Source organism: Vombatus ursinus, unplaced genomic scaffold, assembly GCF_900497805.2.
Source record: "Vombatus ursinus unplaced genomic scaffold, bare-nosed wombat genome assembly UNPS02014807.1, whole genome shotgun sequence".
Lineage (NCBI taxonomy): Eukaryota > Metazoa > Chordata > Mammalia > Diprotodontia > Vombatidae > Vombatus > Vombatus ursinus.
The window spans coordinates 10054185-10067790 of NW_020954585.1; the positions used below are offsets into that span (position 1 = coordinate 10054185).

Genomic DNA, 13606 nt, shown 5'->3' on the forward strand with positions numbered 1-13606 from the left:
GCTATGTAAGAATCAGACAAACCAAAGCGTTCTCCATAAAATAGGAAATGATTCAACAGAGCCCCATTAGAGGGGTCACTATATCAAAGTACCAGCTAAAAGGACAGCACCTACAGGGAAGAATCAGAAGTTAATGCTGCCTCAAGGACCCAGTAAACAGATTCATTTCGATCCCACAATTGTTCAGTGAGTACTCTGAGTTTTTTCTATGTGCATTTCCCACCTCTGTTCTTTTCAACAATCTGTTCAATCTGCCTAGAATGTTCTCTCTCCTCTCCTCTGTCTCTTAGAATCCTTAGCTTCCCTTCAAGAGCCACCTGAGGCCTTACCTCCTCCACTAAGCCTTTCCTAGAAGTCTCCTACCCTCCCTGCTCCAGTTAGTGCTTTTGCACTCTTCAAATTACCTTGTATTTGTTTGTGGAAGCATTTCTCCACAAAGTCCTACTCTATAGGAACCTATTTCCAAACCTGGCGTTGTGGAGTTTGTGAGGGACTGTCTGATGTTGGCTACTGCCAAGTGCAGATTGTGGCAAGATGGGGTAGGAACAAGATATTAGGAAGTAACCGGAGCTCACGCTCCCGAGGCAGGGGCTGTGCTAGGCGGAGTTGTGGTGAACTGGGATGGGAACTGGATACGGAGAAGTAACCGGAGCTCACGCTCCTGAGGCAGTGGGCAGTGCTATGTGGAGCTGTGATAAGCTGGGGAAGGAACAGAATACAAGGAAGTAGCCGGAGCACGTGCTCCTGAGGCAGGGGGCTGTGCCACATGGGAGTGGGACGGCAGAGAACGAGTTCCTTTGACTAGTCCTCTTCCCTAGGTGCAACGTTAACCCCAGACGTCTCCTTCCTGACTTCCTGGGTCACGTTCTTTCCCTTTGTGTAGCACTGACCCCAGACGCCTCCTCCCGGTATCTGGGCCTGACTTCCTGGGTCATGTACTCTCCCTTTGTCTATGCACTAATCCCAGACGCCTCCTTCCTGTATCTGGTCCTAGCCTCCTGTGTCACTTCCTCTCCCTTGGTGTGCTAAACTCATACATCCCCTTCCGGGTATCTGACCCTACAATCAATGACTAGTAGGCGGGCTGAGGAGGAGGGGCTAAGTAGGTACTTAAGGAACGGTGGTGGTCGGAGCTCGCTCTCTCTTTTGCTCCTGCTCTCTTGCTCTGGCCTTCCTGCTTGGCCTTGCTGTGATGGCCTCTGAATAAAGCTCGAGTGTTGGCACCTCCTGATCGGCTCGTCTCTGTGTGTTTATCCGGGTAGGCTCCGAAGACTGGTAAGTAGTATGACCCTGGCAGCCTGCTCCTTATAGGAGGAGAGTGCATGGCGCAGCCGGCACAGAGTTAATCCTGGATTTTTGAAGGTTATGAAGCACAAGCTCTAGCAGATGCTACCATGCTACAAAAACTTTGAGGAAAGTCCCAGCTATGACTACATCTGCTTTCCAAGGTCCAGTCTACTAAGTATAAAAAGACTCATCATTCCCAGTCTGGCCATTTGTTGATGGACTTTTTGAGCATGGAAATCCCAAGAAAAAAAGAAAAAGACAAAATGAATTTCGTTCATATGTGCCTTCCTTGGACTTCTTCAGTGATGATAGCAGAAAGACGGGTGGGACAAGGGGTATAGGGTGCTAAGAGTCACAGATTTAAGAATAGCTATACACATTAGCATAACTGTTAGTGTTCTACCTGTGAGATACATGGCCAGGTGACATAGTGCTCTAGGAAGTCAATCATACCAGTCTTGACATTCTCACCTCTAAATGAAACTAGAAGACAAAGATGTTTTTATAAATAGAAGAATGATTCATAAGTGCTCACTGAAGAGGCAGATAGAAGGGAGTTTGTAGAATTGGCTTTATCCCAAAGTAACCAAAACATCATTTCAGAAGCAACCAAAAACATTATTTAAAGGGATATGTAATCATCTCATGATGAGTAATTGCAAAAAGACCGTGATAATATAGTAATTGCAGTTTTGGGGCCAATATTTGTTGCAGAGGAAGATTTCTATAAAGAATTCAATGTCAACCTCCAAATTAAATCAACAGATATATAACCTGTGTGACTTCATGCACAGTGAGCATAGAGGAGGATAGTTTAAAAAAAAAAATGTTGCAAAATGTGGTTCACAGGAGAACAATTTATATGATAAAAGCATTGTAAAGACAAACAACTTAAAAAGATTTGAGGACTCTGATCAATGCAATGACCCGCCATGAATCCAGAAGACTGATGATGAAGCATGTGACCCTTCCCTTGACAGAGAAGAGTCAAGATGCAGAATAAGACACAAGAAATTTGTTTTGCTTGACTATGATTATTTGTTAAAAGGATTTTTTTTCTTTTCAATGAAGGGGGTGGAAGAGAGAGAAAATAAATGATTGTTAATGAAAAAAAACCACTGAGAAAAAAGAAAAAGAGCGGCAGCTAGGTGGCGCAGTAGACAGAGTACCAGCCCTGGATTCAGGAGGACCTGAGTTCAAGTCTGGCCTTAGGCACATAACACTTACTAGCTGTGTGACCCTGGGCAAGTCATTTAACCCCATTGCCTAACCAAAAAACAAACAAACAAACAAAAAAACCAAAAAAAAGAAAAAGAAAAAGAAAATGTGTTTCGGTAGTAAAAAAAATGAGAGTGAGAAAAAGCTTGCAGAAACTATAGAGAAGATTCATGGTGGATATCATAAATATGTTCTTCAAGAAGAGAGTCAGGACATTGGCAGCTAGGTTGTACAATGACTAGAGGGACTTGGAGTTAGGGAGTCCTAAGTTCAAGTCCTACCTCAGACTCATTAGCTATGTACCTTTGGACGTCACTTCATGGCGATAATAGGGAGCAGCTAGGTGGCTCGGTGAAAGCACCAGCCCTGAAGTCAGGAGGACCTGAGTACAAATCCGGCCTCTGACCAAACACTTGACACTTACTAGCTGCTTGACCCTGGGCAAGTCATTTAACCCCAATTGCCTAAAAAAAACAATTAGGGATAATAATTGTATCTATCCCCCAGGGTGATTGTGAGAAATGAGATAACATCTGTAATGCATTTTGCAAATTTTAAAGCTGTATATAAATGTTATATTATTACCATGTATTATTTTTGTTGTTATTATTACTGTTACTGTGGTAGCCCAGTTCCGAGAATGATTGTCAGTCTTAACAGGACTCTTGAATAACCTCAAAACCTAGCAGGCTGAAGAAGCATGGGCTCAACAGCATCCCTGAGAGCAAAGATACGAGGCACAGGAGAAAGATTCCCCCCTTCCAACCTCCCCACTCTTGTTTCCAGCAGTAACAAGTCTTGCAGGATTCAAGTACAAAAAGTTCAAGAACTAGGCTGATGGATGCCTTCTTGGGAACACGGAGAAAAATAAATATTTTCTCTGAAAAGGAGAACATTGAAAATCAAGGAAAAAGTGGGGGTACAAATCTTCCAGGCTAGCTATCCTCTCCTAAGAATAAAAGAAATGGTTCAGTGTAACATATCTCTGCACCCAACAATTTCTTATCGAGATGGAGCTGTGGATCAATTGGGGCAGGCAGTGGACAGAATGTCTGTTTAGGAAAGGAAGAAATAATAAACTTTCTCTGCTGTTAAACTTTACTATGTCTATACAAAAAAGAAAAAAATATGTTAATTCAAAGGGGAAAATGACAGAGAAAGAGCCAGGAGGCAATAGATGTGAGCCTGTTCAAATATAACCAGTTTTGCCTACTCAAACTGATGGGATATAGGCCCAAACTGAGACCTTTGCCCCTTGCCCCAAAAAGAATTTGAGTCTACAGGTCCCAGAAAACCCTTAAACTTTCTTTGACCTCACTCTGGTCTCAAATGGTTACCTGAGGCTATACTCCACTCAACTATCTTTCCTTATAGACTCTCCCTATCTCCCTTCGAAAACCTAATGAAGATATTTCCCACCTTTGATCTTATCCAGACCCCATTCAAACCTTTTCCTTCCAGTTCCCTCCATTATCTATTCTCATTGTCCATTCAACCTCCCAGACATTCCCATTGGAATTCTCCCTAAACTCACCCCAGCTTCAGGATCTTTCTCCCAGCCCCTCCTTCGAATACCCAAAATTATTTGGTTTATAAGATCCACCCTGGCCCCCATTTAAACACTGAGATTTCCTCATGCCCACTCATTTTTTACACGTATCACTAATGTTCAGATCCCTTAAGAGTCTGGCCTGTATGGCCCTTCCCTAAAACAACTGTCTCTAGCTGAAAGAAGATTTGGGTCAAATTCTTTTGAGCAGGACCTGCGTGTTGTCCCAGCACCCCTAAACCTCTAGACCTCATCAAAACCTCTGCACAGAGGAAATTAACATCCAGAGAAGTAAAATTATAAGCAACCTGAGGGCTAGGATTGCTTCTTATATAGCTTAATAGTTCCCATTCACTTTGCCTGGTATTAACAGGTATGGGCCCTGAGAATATCCCCCCAAAACAACTTTCCTTGAATTTTCCCACATGGTCAAGTGGCACCATCCCAGTACTCCTCTCAACTGGCCTTTCTTTGTAGCCTACACCCCATCTCCCAGTTCTCTGTTACCTCTAACCTGGCCCAGCTCTTCATTGTCTGTTACCTCCAGATTGCCCTTGATTCCATCTAGATTCCTTCTCTGTTCTCCCCATCTTCTGTATAAAAGATCCATCTTGCTTCCATTAAAGTGCTCAGATTCCTTAAGAGTCCAGCCAATGCTGAGATTCGTTAAGATCTTGCCCACCTCTATTGATGTTCTAATAAACCTTGTCTTTGGCTGAAAGAGAGGCTTGAGTCAAATTCGTTTGAGGCAGGACCTGCATCGCTTGCCCTTGAATTTTGGGGTCCCAGCACTTTTAAACCTCAACAGCACAATGCTCAATACACCCATGGAGATGTCCCAACCTTCTGTTTCTCTCCTAGAATAAATTGATGTCCCTGAGAGAATGGTGGATGGAGAATATCTATCTATTCCTGACTTCTGTGAGCCACATCTAGACAGACTCATGTGGACATACATGGGCAAAACATAGCACTACTCCTCTTACATCAGCAAAAACAATGTTATGTGATTAAAATAAATCAAATTAATCAAAAAAGAGAAGGCCAATCACACAAGAGGCAGTACTTATCTGGTGCGGGAGGGGGAGAAAAGATATTAGGGGAGAATTTACAAATGTTCCTGCATTCCTGGAGGTGATAGGACCTAGGGGCAATAAAACACTAACCTATTGAAGTACAGGTATACCCCATTTATTGTACTTTGCTTTATCACCCTTGGCAGATAATGCATGTTTTTGTTTTTGTTTTTGTTTTTACGAATTGAAGGTTTCTGACAACCCTGCATTTGATATCTTATCAGCACAGTTTTTCCAATAGCACAACAATATTGAAATTAGGCCAATTAATAACCCTGCAATGGCCTCTAAGTGTTTAAGGGAAAGAAAGAGTCCCACTTCTCTCACTTGAAATCAAAAGCTAGAAATATTTTGCTTGAAGAGGAAGGCAAGTAGCAGAAATAGACCAAAAGCTAGATTACCACTCTGATCAGTCAGCAGCCATTAACACTGAGGCAAGACCTTCTACCAGCAAAAATATTATGACTCTCTGAAGCCTCAGATGAAGGTTAGGATTTTTCTTTTTAGCAATAAAGTATTTTTAATTAAGGTATACACATATTTTTAGACATAATACTATTGCACACTTACTAGACTACAGTATAGTATAAACATGACTTTTGTATGTAATGGGAAACTAAAAAATTCCTGTAACTCACTTTATTGCAATAATTGCTTTATTGCAGTGGTCTGGAACCAAGCCTGCAATAGCTCCAAGGTATCCCTGCATCAGGATAAACTATAAAAGTTCAATAAAGTTGGCATGCCAAGAGATATTGCCTTTCTCTGACTAACCTGAGGGCATCTTAGCTGGGTGCAGTAAACAGTTTCATACCCTCATCTTCTCTCTTTTGAATCTCTTAAAGAATAGCTTAGGGGTAGCTAGGTGGTCCAGTGGATAGAGCACAGGAGGACCTGAGTTCAAATCCGACCTCAGATCAAACACTCGACACTAACTGTGTCACCCTGGGCAAGTCACTTAACCCCAATTGCCTTTAAAAAAAATAGCTTAGAGTAATTTGAATGGTTTAGCTTTCTTGACTAAGGTGAAGATGTGAGATAGAAAAATAAATGGAATGAGGAGTGCTTCCCAGAGTGTGCTGATAAATGTTTAACAACTGACCCTGGATGGACTGGATGGAGGAATGTTTATAAGTCCCAGTTTTAAGTCAAATTTGCATTATTAACACTTCTTAAAGTTTAGACAATCAACAAAACCAAATCAAGCCTTGATTTGTGGCATTTGCTAATTTCTGAAGTAGAGACGCTCACACAGGTGAAAAAGTTGGATACATTTTCACTGTAAACACTTACACTTAGGAAATGGAGAGACACTACAAATTAGGATTTGATTTACTGTTTCCTTGATTTTCTAGACTTTAAAAACTATTATGATAATGAAGATTAAACTTAAAAGTGATTAGAAGGCTCAGGCGACAAGCAGCAGGCGGAAGAGCTCTAAGACTGCGTGGTTGGGCCCCAGGCTTGGGCACTTCAGAACCGTGGGGTGCCATGGCCACCATGGGTGCCCTCACTGACTCTCAGATGCGATTTGGTAGGCAGGCTGGACAACTTCGAGAAGCTCAGGGGATGCAAAAACAGAAACTTAAAGCTAAAGAGTTTTGTGCACAAGATGAAGAAAATGAAAGGCAAAGAACTGACATGGAAGAAGCGTTATACAGAGCACAAGAAAGAAAAAAGGCCATTGAAAGTGCAAAAATCTATCAATATTACCAGACAGAGTGAAGACTTTCCATGTACTATCTCTGATTCCTTGCTTTTCATATGTATTTAATATAATACCTGTACGTATGTGAGCATTATTTACATGACATGTTGCACATTTTTTTGTATAGAGTGCACTTTTTCTTAGTAAAGTTCTAAAAGAGCAAGACACTCAGATTCAGTTCCAGAAGAGCAAAGTAAAAACAGATGCAAAGTGGGAGGAATAATTGAAGCGAAATATTGAAAAAAGCTTTTCGAGAGGAACAAGACAAAGCAGGCAAACATCGAAATGACAGAATGGCCCTTGCAAATGATCATCTTAAACAAATGAAGGAGTGAGAAGAGGTGGAAGAACAAAGGAAAAGAGAAGAAAAAGATGCCAACGAAATAGAAAAATAGGCTAAATTACATGAATTAGAACTGGCAAAGAGACAGGAAAAGAAGGAAGAAAAGATGCTTGAGTGCAAAAGAATTCTTCAAACCATGGAACATAGAAATATAATCAGTGCGATCGAAGAACAACAATGAGAGGAGGAAGATGAAAAAAATTAGAAAATTTGTCAAAGCAAAGAAGGGTCTGGCAAATATTAGAAGAGAAAAAGATACTGAAACTTACAAGCTGATGGAAGAATGTAAAGAAAGGATTTTTAACTTGCTGAATGAACTTAATAGAAAGAAACCTGACAATGAAGATGAGCTTATTGCCAGAGATATTGTAGAAGCTGAGGCTGAAAAGGTACAGGCCAAAAAGGAAAAAGAAGAAAGAAAGAAAGCAAAAATAAAAAAAAGATTGAAGAATGTAGAGATGCAGTGATTGAAAGTAAAAAGGAGCATAAAAAGCAAGAAAAAAATAAGCTGAAGAAACCCTGAAACTCGTTAAGACAGATCAGTTGTTTTGGAAGCATGAGGAGGAAAAACAGTGAAAAGCAGATGAGGAAAAGAAGGCGACACAAACATTAATCACTCAGCAGATAGCTGAAAAAAAGGTTAATTTAAAGCAACAAGTAGAAAACAATTTGGAATATTACAGAGAGACTGAAGCTCTTGCTCTTGAAAAGGAGAAGAAATTTAAGCAATATGCAAGAGAAGTCCCTGAATCTGAATCAAAGTCAACTAACAATATTTACCCTCTATTAAGAGCTGTAAAGTTTGGTCCTGGAGGGGGTCGAGGACTGCCTTTTACAGAAAGAGGTAGAATCAGGCCCAGCTATCAAACAAGGGATTTCTATGGAACCCGGCTCCCTACTTATGCCTTTAGGAGACAAATGAAAGGTGATAGTATTGGAAGGACTAAAGGAAGACTAAGTTTTACATGGTAGAAAACAAATTTTATTTTTTCATTTTAAGGAGGACTTTGTCTCAAAATTGTAATGCAATTGACAGAAGAGGTATTTTCGCTGTTTACGTCATTGAATTACAATCTTATTAAGTACTACTATAAATAAAATGACTTCATTGAAAAACAAACTTGAAAGTGAGTTCCTGCATACATCCCCTCCCCTCCAGGAGGGTTTGCCAGTGCACACTGGACACGGGGGAATGGGGGCCCAGAAGGAGATTGCCTATAAACTCCCATGAAGTGATCTAAAGTGTAAAATAAACCAAACCTTTGAGTATAAAATAGAGTGAAGTACCTGTTCTACCAGCCACGCAGATATTCTTTGTGTGGAGGATGAGCCCTTGGGACCTATATATAAACAGCAGAAGGTTTATATAGACTCATAAGGCCAAAACTAGGGTGAGGCAAGCAGTGCTTTGCCTTTAAGGGATGAATTTCAAGGGCACTAACAGCCCTTCAGCAGCTTGGTTGGCAAGGAAGCTTTTTTGTTCTTGCCCTACATTCCTTCATCTGAGGAAGCTTTTCATGCTTCTTATCTTGGTGCCAGCCACAAAAATTTCTGTCGGCCAGAGGCTCTCAATGCCCTGGTAACATATAAGAATTGCAAAAGGGATAGCTAAGCTTCCAATATCATTTTTCTGTGGGCCAGCCCCTTGAGATCTAGTAACTAGCACCATCTGCTGGCAGAGAATCAAACAACAAGTGGAGCTAAGGGCAGCTTTGAGGACTCGGTGCTTGCGGTGAGCAGAAGACAAAGACAATCAATTGGGGCAGTTAGGTTGCCAAGTGGATAGAGCTCCAGCCTTAGAGTCAGGAGAACCCAAATTTAAATTCAGCCTCGGACACTTGACACTTAACTAGCTGTGTGACCCTGGACAAGTCACTTAACCCCAATTGCCTCACCAAGAAAAAACTATAAGAAGACAATCAATTGACATTTATTAAGCACCTACCACGTGCAGGCACTGTGCTAAGCACAGGGGTTTCAAAGACAGGCAAAGACAGTCCCTGTCCTCAAGGAACTCACTATCTAACAGATGAGGCAACAAACAAATAAATATGTACAAACAAGCTACATACAGTCTAAATAGAAAATAATTAGGAAGCAGAAGGTGCTAGAATTGAGAGAGGTTGGTTTTATGTAGAAAATAAGATTTTAGGTGGGACTTACAGGAAGCCAGGTAAGGTAGTAGATGAAGAGAGAGAGCATTCCAGACATGAAGGACAGCCAGAGAATTCCCAGAGCCCAGAGATGACAGTATCTAGATTGTGGAACTGCCTGGATGCCAGTTGTTACTGGATATTAGAATATGTGGTGGGGAGTAAGGACTGGAAATGCAGGAGAGGTCTAGGTTATGAAGTGCTTTGAATGTCAAGCAGGTCCTAGAGCTAATAGGAAGCCACTGGAGTTTGTTAAAGAGTATTGAGGTTCAGAGGACCATCTGTTGAGGTTTAGGGGTTCTGGGACCTCAAAATAGTGGCACGCAGGTCCTGCCCAAATGAATTTGATCCAAGCCCTCTTTTAGCTAAAGTCCATAGAGTCCAAAGATATTCATTCATCCATTTGAGATCCCTCATGTACCTATTTAGTCACTATGACATTCAATACTTCTTTGGGTGGGTCCTCAGCAAGGGGGAGGGCCAGGGTTAAATTCTCCATGTCAATCTCTCTCTGATTGATGTTCTTCCATGATTCGTTATCCTCTGCTATTGCTAGCTACTCCATGAGTGTGAGTCCTCCTCGCTGTCTCACTAATTAACATCCATATGCTGGGTTCTCAAATCTACTTTTCTTCCTCAATCTCTCTGCTGATGTACAATCTTGAATCTCCTACTGTCTTTCAGACATCTCAAACCGGATGTCCAGTAGATGTCTTAAAAATCAATGTATAGTAACAAAACTTATTATCTTTCCCCCTAAACCCTCCCTCCCTCCTACCTTCCCCATTACTGTAGAGGGCAACTATCTTCCCAGGCCCTCAGGCAAAAATAACCTAGGAATCATTCTAGACTCCTCACTATCTCTCACCCTCAATAACTAACTATTGCCAAGGCCTGTTGATTCAAGATGAATATCTTTTGACTCTATGGACTTGAATATGAATACTGTCTATGTCCTTTATTATGTAAATAAAATCATTCTACGTTTTGAAGCTTTGTGAATCTGAATACTTGTAAAGGTACATATATACCTTTGACAATGCCAGGTTCTTGATGCATAGTGAAGTGAACAGAACCAGGAGAATGTTGTACACAGTAACAGCAATATTGTTTGATGAAGAACTGTGAATGACTTAGCTATTCTCAGCAATACAATGATCCAAGACAATCCCAAAGGACTAATGATGAAGCATACTAACTGCCTCCAGAGAAAGAACCAATATAGATTGAATACAGACTGAAGCATGCTATTTTTCACTTTCTGTCTTTCATTTTTTTTCTTTTGAGTCATCTTGCACAAAATGACTAATATGGAAATGTTTTACATAATTGCAAATGCATAACCTATATCTGATTGCTTACTGTCCCAAGGGAGCAGGGAGGGATAGAATTTGGAACTCAAAACTTTAAATAAAAATGTTTTTTTTTAAATTGGGGGAAAAAAAGAATGCCAGGTTCTGAAGCACCCAGGTTTTACCCAGATGAGTGCAATGAACCAGAGAAGTGGGAAGAGAGAACCTCTAGAACAAGGATTACTAGTCTAAAACACCATGAGAGTTAAGAGAAGGAAGAAATCACAGTATAGCAGGGAGAGTAGTAGAATTGCTATGTGATCCTGGGCAAGTCATTTCATCTGCACCTCAGCTTCTTTATCTGTAAAATGGACATAATAATGTATAGAGTATCTACCTCACAGAGGTAGGAATATTAATAAATCAATCAATAAATGTTTATCAAGCATCCACAACTAGGGATTGTCCAAGGAACTGGGGGATTCAAAGATGAAATGGTCCCTGTCCTCAGTAAGCCTACAAAATAAAATATATGTGTGGGTGTATATATATATATCTATATATATATATGTACATATATATCATATATATGTAAAGTTTTTGTAGACCTTAAGTAATAATAAATTGTGCTCTACTACTACTACTACTACTGTATTTTCAACAGGAGATTAGGAAAGGCTTCACTGAAAAGTTGGCATTTGAGTTGAGTCTTGATAGAATGATAGGAATTGATCAGGTAGAGCTTTGGGGTAAAGGGCATTTCAGGGAAAAGGAAAATAATAAGGAAGGCACTGAACAGAGTGCTCAATAGGGTTAGTCAGGTGATAACTTTTCTTCAGGTACCCACATGGGAGTGGTACCTTTCTCCCCTCAGCTTTCTTCCCTAAGCAGTCAAATACTTTACACCAGCAATGGAGATTCCTCTCCTTCTTCACCTTCTCCTCTTGCTTCCTCTCCCCCCACCCCCAGTGAAGGTAGAGGCAAAGCAGACTTTGGGAGCAGGAAGTAAGGAGGGGGGCAGAATCAAGAAAAGGCAGTGACATGCCTGAGTTCTCTCTAAAGCCCTTCCTTTAAAAAATGCCAACTGTGGGGCAGCTAGGTGGCACAGTGGATGTAATACTGGCTCTGAAGACAGGAGGACTTGAGTTCAAATCCAGCCTCAGACCAAACACTTGATGCTTAGCTGTGTGACCCTGGGTAAGTCACTTAACCCCAATTGCCTAAAAATTGAAAAAAAAATGCCAACTGTGCATACCCTTGGTTCCAGCAATACTACTACTAGGTCTTCTGTATTCCAAAGAGATCATAAAAAAGGGGAAAGGACCTACATGTACAAAAAATATTCATAGCAGCTCTTTTTGTGGTGGCAAAGAATTGGAATTTGAGGGGATGCCCATCAATTGGGGAATGGCTGGACAAGTTGTGGTATATGAATGAAACTGATGAGACAATGCACTATTGGTGGAGTTGTGAACTGATTCAACCATTTTTTTGAATATTCATTTAATGTTTATTTTCTTTTAATAGTATCAATATAAGAAATAAATATTTACTTAATAGTATTTTATTTTTTCCAATTACATAAAAATAGTTTTCAGCATTCATTTTTATAAGATTTTGATTTCCAAATTTTTTCTCCCTTCTCCCACCTCTGCAAGATGGCAAGCAATCTGATATAGGCTATACATGTACAGTCATATTAAACATATTTTCACATTAGTCATGTTGTGAAAGAATAATCAGAACACAAGGGAAAAACCACAAGAAAGAAAAAGAGAGAGAGAAAATAGTATTCTTTGATTTGCATTCAGACTCCACAGTTCTTTCTCTGGATGTGGATAGCATTTTTGATCACGAGTCTTTTCGAATTGTCTTGGATCATTGTATTGCTGAGAAGAGCAAAGTCTATCAAAGTTGGTCATCATTACAATGTTGCTGTTACTGTGCACAATGTTGTTCCGTTCACTTCACTCAGCATCAGTTCATGTAAGTCATTCTAGGTTTTTCTGAAATCTGCCTGCTCATCATTTCTTATGGAACAATAGTATTCCACTACATTCATATACCACAACTTGTTCAGCCATTTCCCAACTGATGGATATCCTCTCAATTTCCAATTCTTGGCTACCACAAAAACAGCTGCTATAAATATTTTTGTACAGATGGGTCCTTTTCTCTTTTTTTAATGATCTCTTTGGGATATAGACCTAGGAGTGGTATTGCTGGATCAAAGGGTATGCACAGTTTTACTTATTCAGTGCCATACCAATCAAACTACCAAAAATTATTTTATAGAGCTAGAAAAAAATAATAACAAAATTCATCTGGAAGAGCAAAAGGTCAAGAATATCAAGAGAATTAATGAAAAGAAATGCAAGGGAAGGTGGACTAGCCATGTGGGATATGGGAAAATTGGAACACTAATAGCCTAGCCATACCAGATCTTAAATTGTATTATAAAGCAGCAATCATCAAAACTACTTGGTACTACTGGCTAAGAAATAGAGTGGTGGATCAGTAGTGGAATGGGTTAGGTACGCAAGACACAGTAGTCAATGACTATAGTAATCTACTGTTTGACAAATCCAAAGACTCCAGCTTCTGGGATAAGAATTCACTATTTAACAAAAACTGCTGGGAAAACTGGAAAATAGTATGGCAGAAATTAGGCATAGACCAACATCTTACACCCTATACCAAGATAAAGTCAAAATGGTACATGATTTAGACATAAAGGGTAACATCATAAACAAATCAGGAGAGCAAGGAATAGTTTACCTGTCAGATCTATGGAGAAGGGAAGAATTTATGACCAAACAAGAGATAGAGAATGTTATGAAATGCAAAATGGATAATTTTGATTACATTAAATTAAAAAGGTTTTGCACAAAGTCAGTGCAACCAAGATTAGAAGGAAACCAGAAAGCTGGAAAACAATTTTTGATGTCAACAAGTTGCTGTCTCTGATAAAGACCTCATT

The 13606-nt window shown here is 40.1% G+C and overlaps 1 pseudogene; it reads left to right on the forward strand.

Moving 5' to 3' along the window:
• Positions 1 to 6630: 6630 nt before the first annotated feature.
• On the forward strand, positions 6631 to 8153 carry LOC114052007 (annotated as a pseudogene).
• The last annotated feature ends 5453 nt before the right edge of the window (positions 8154 to 13606 follow it).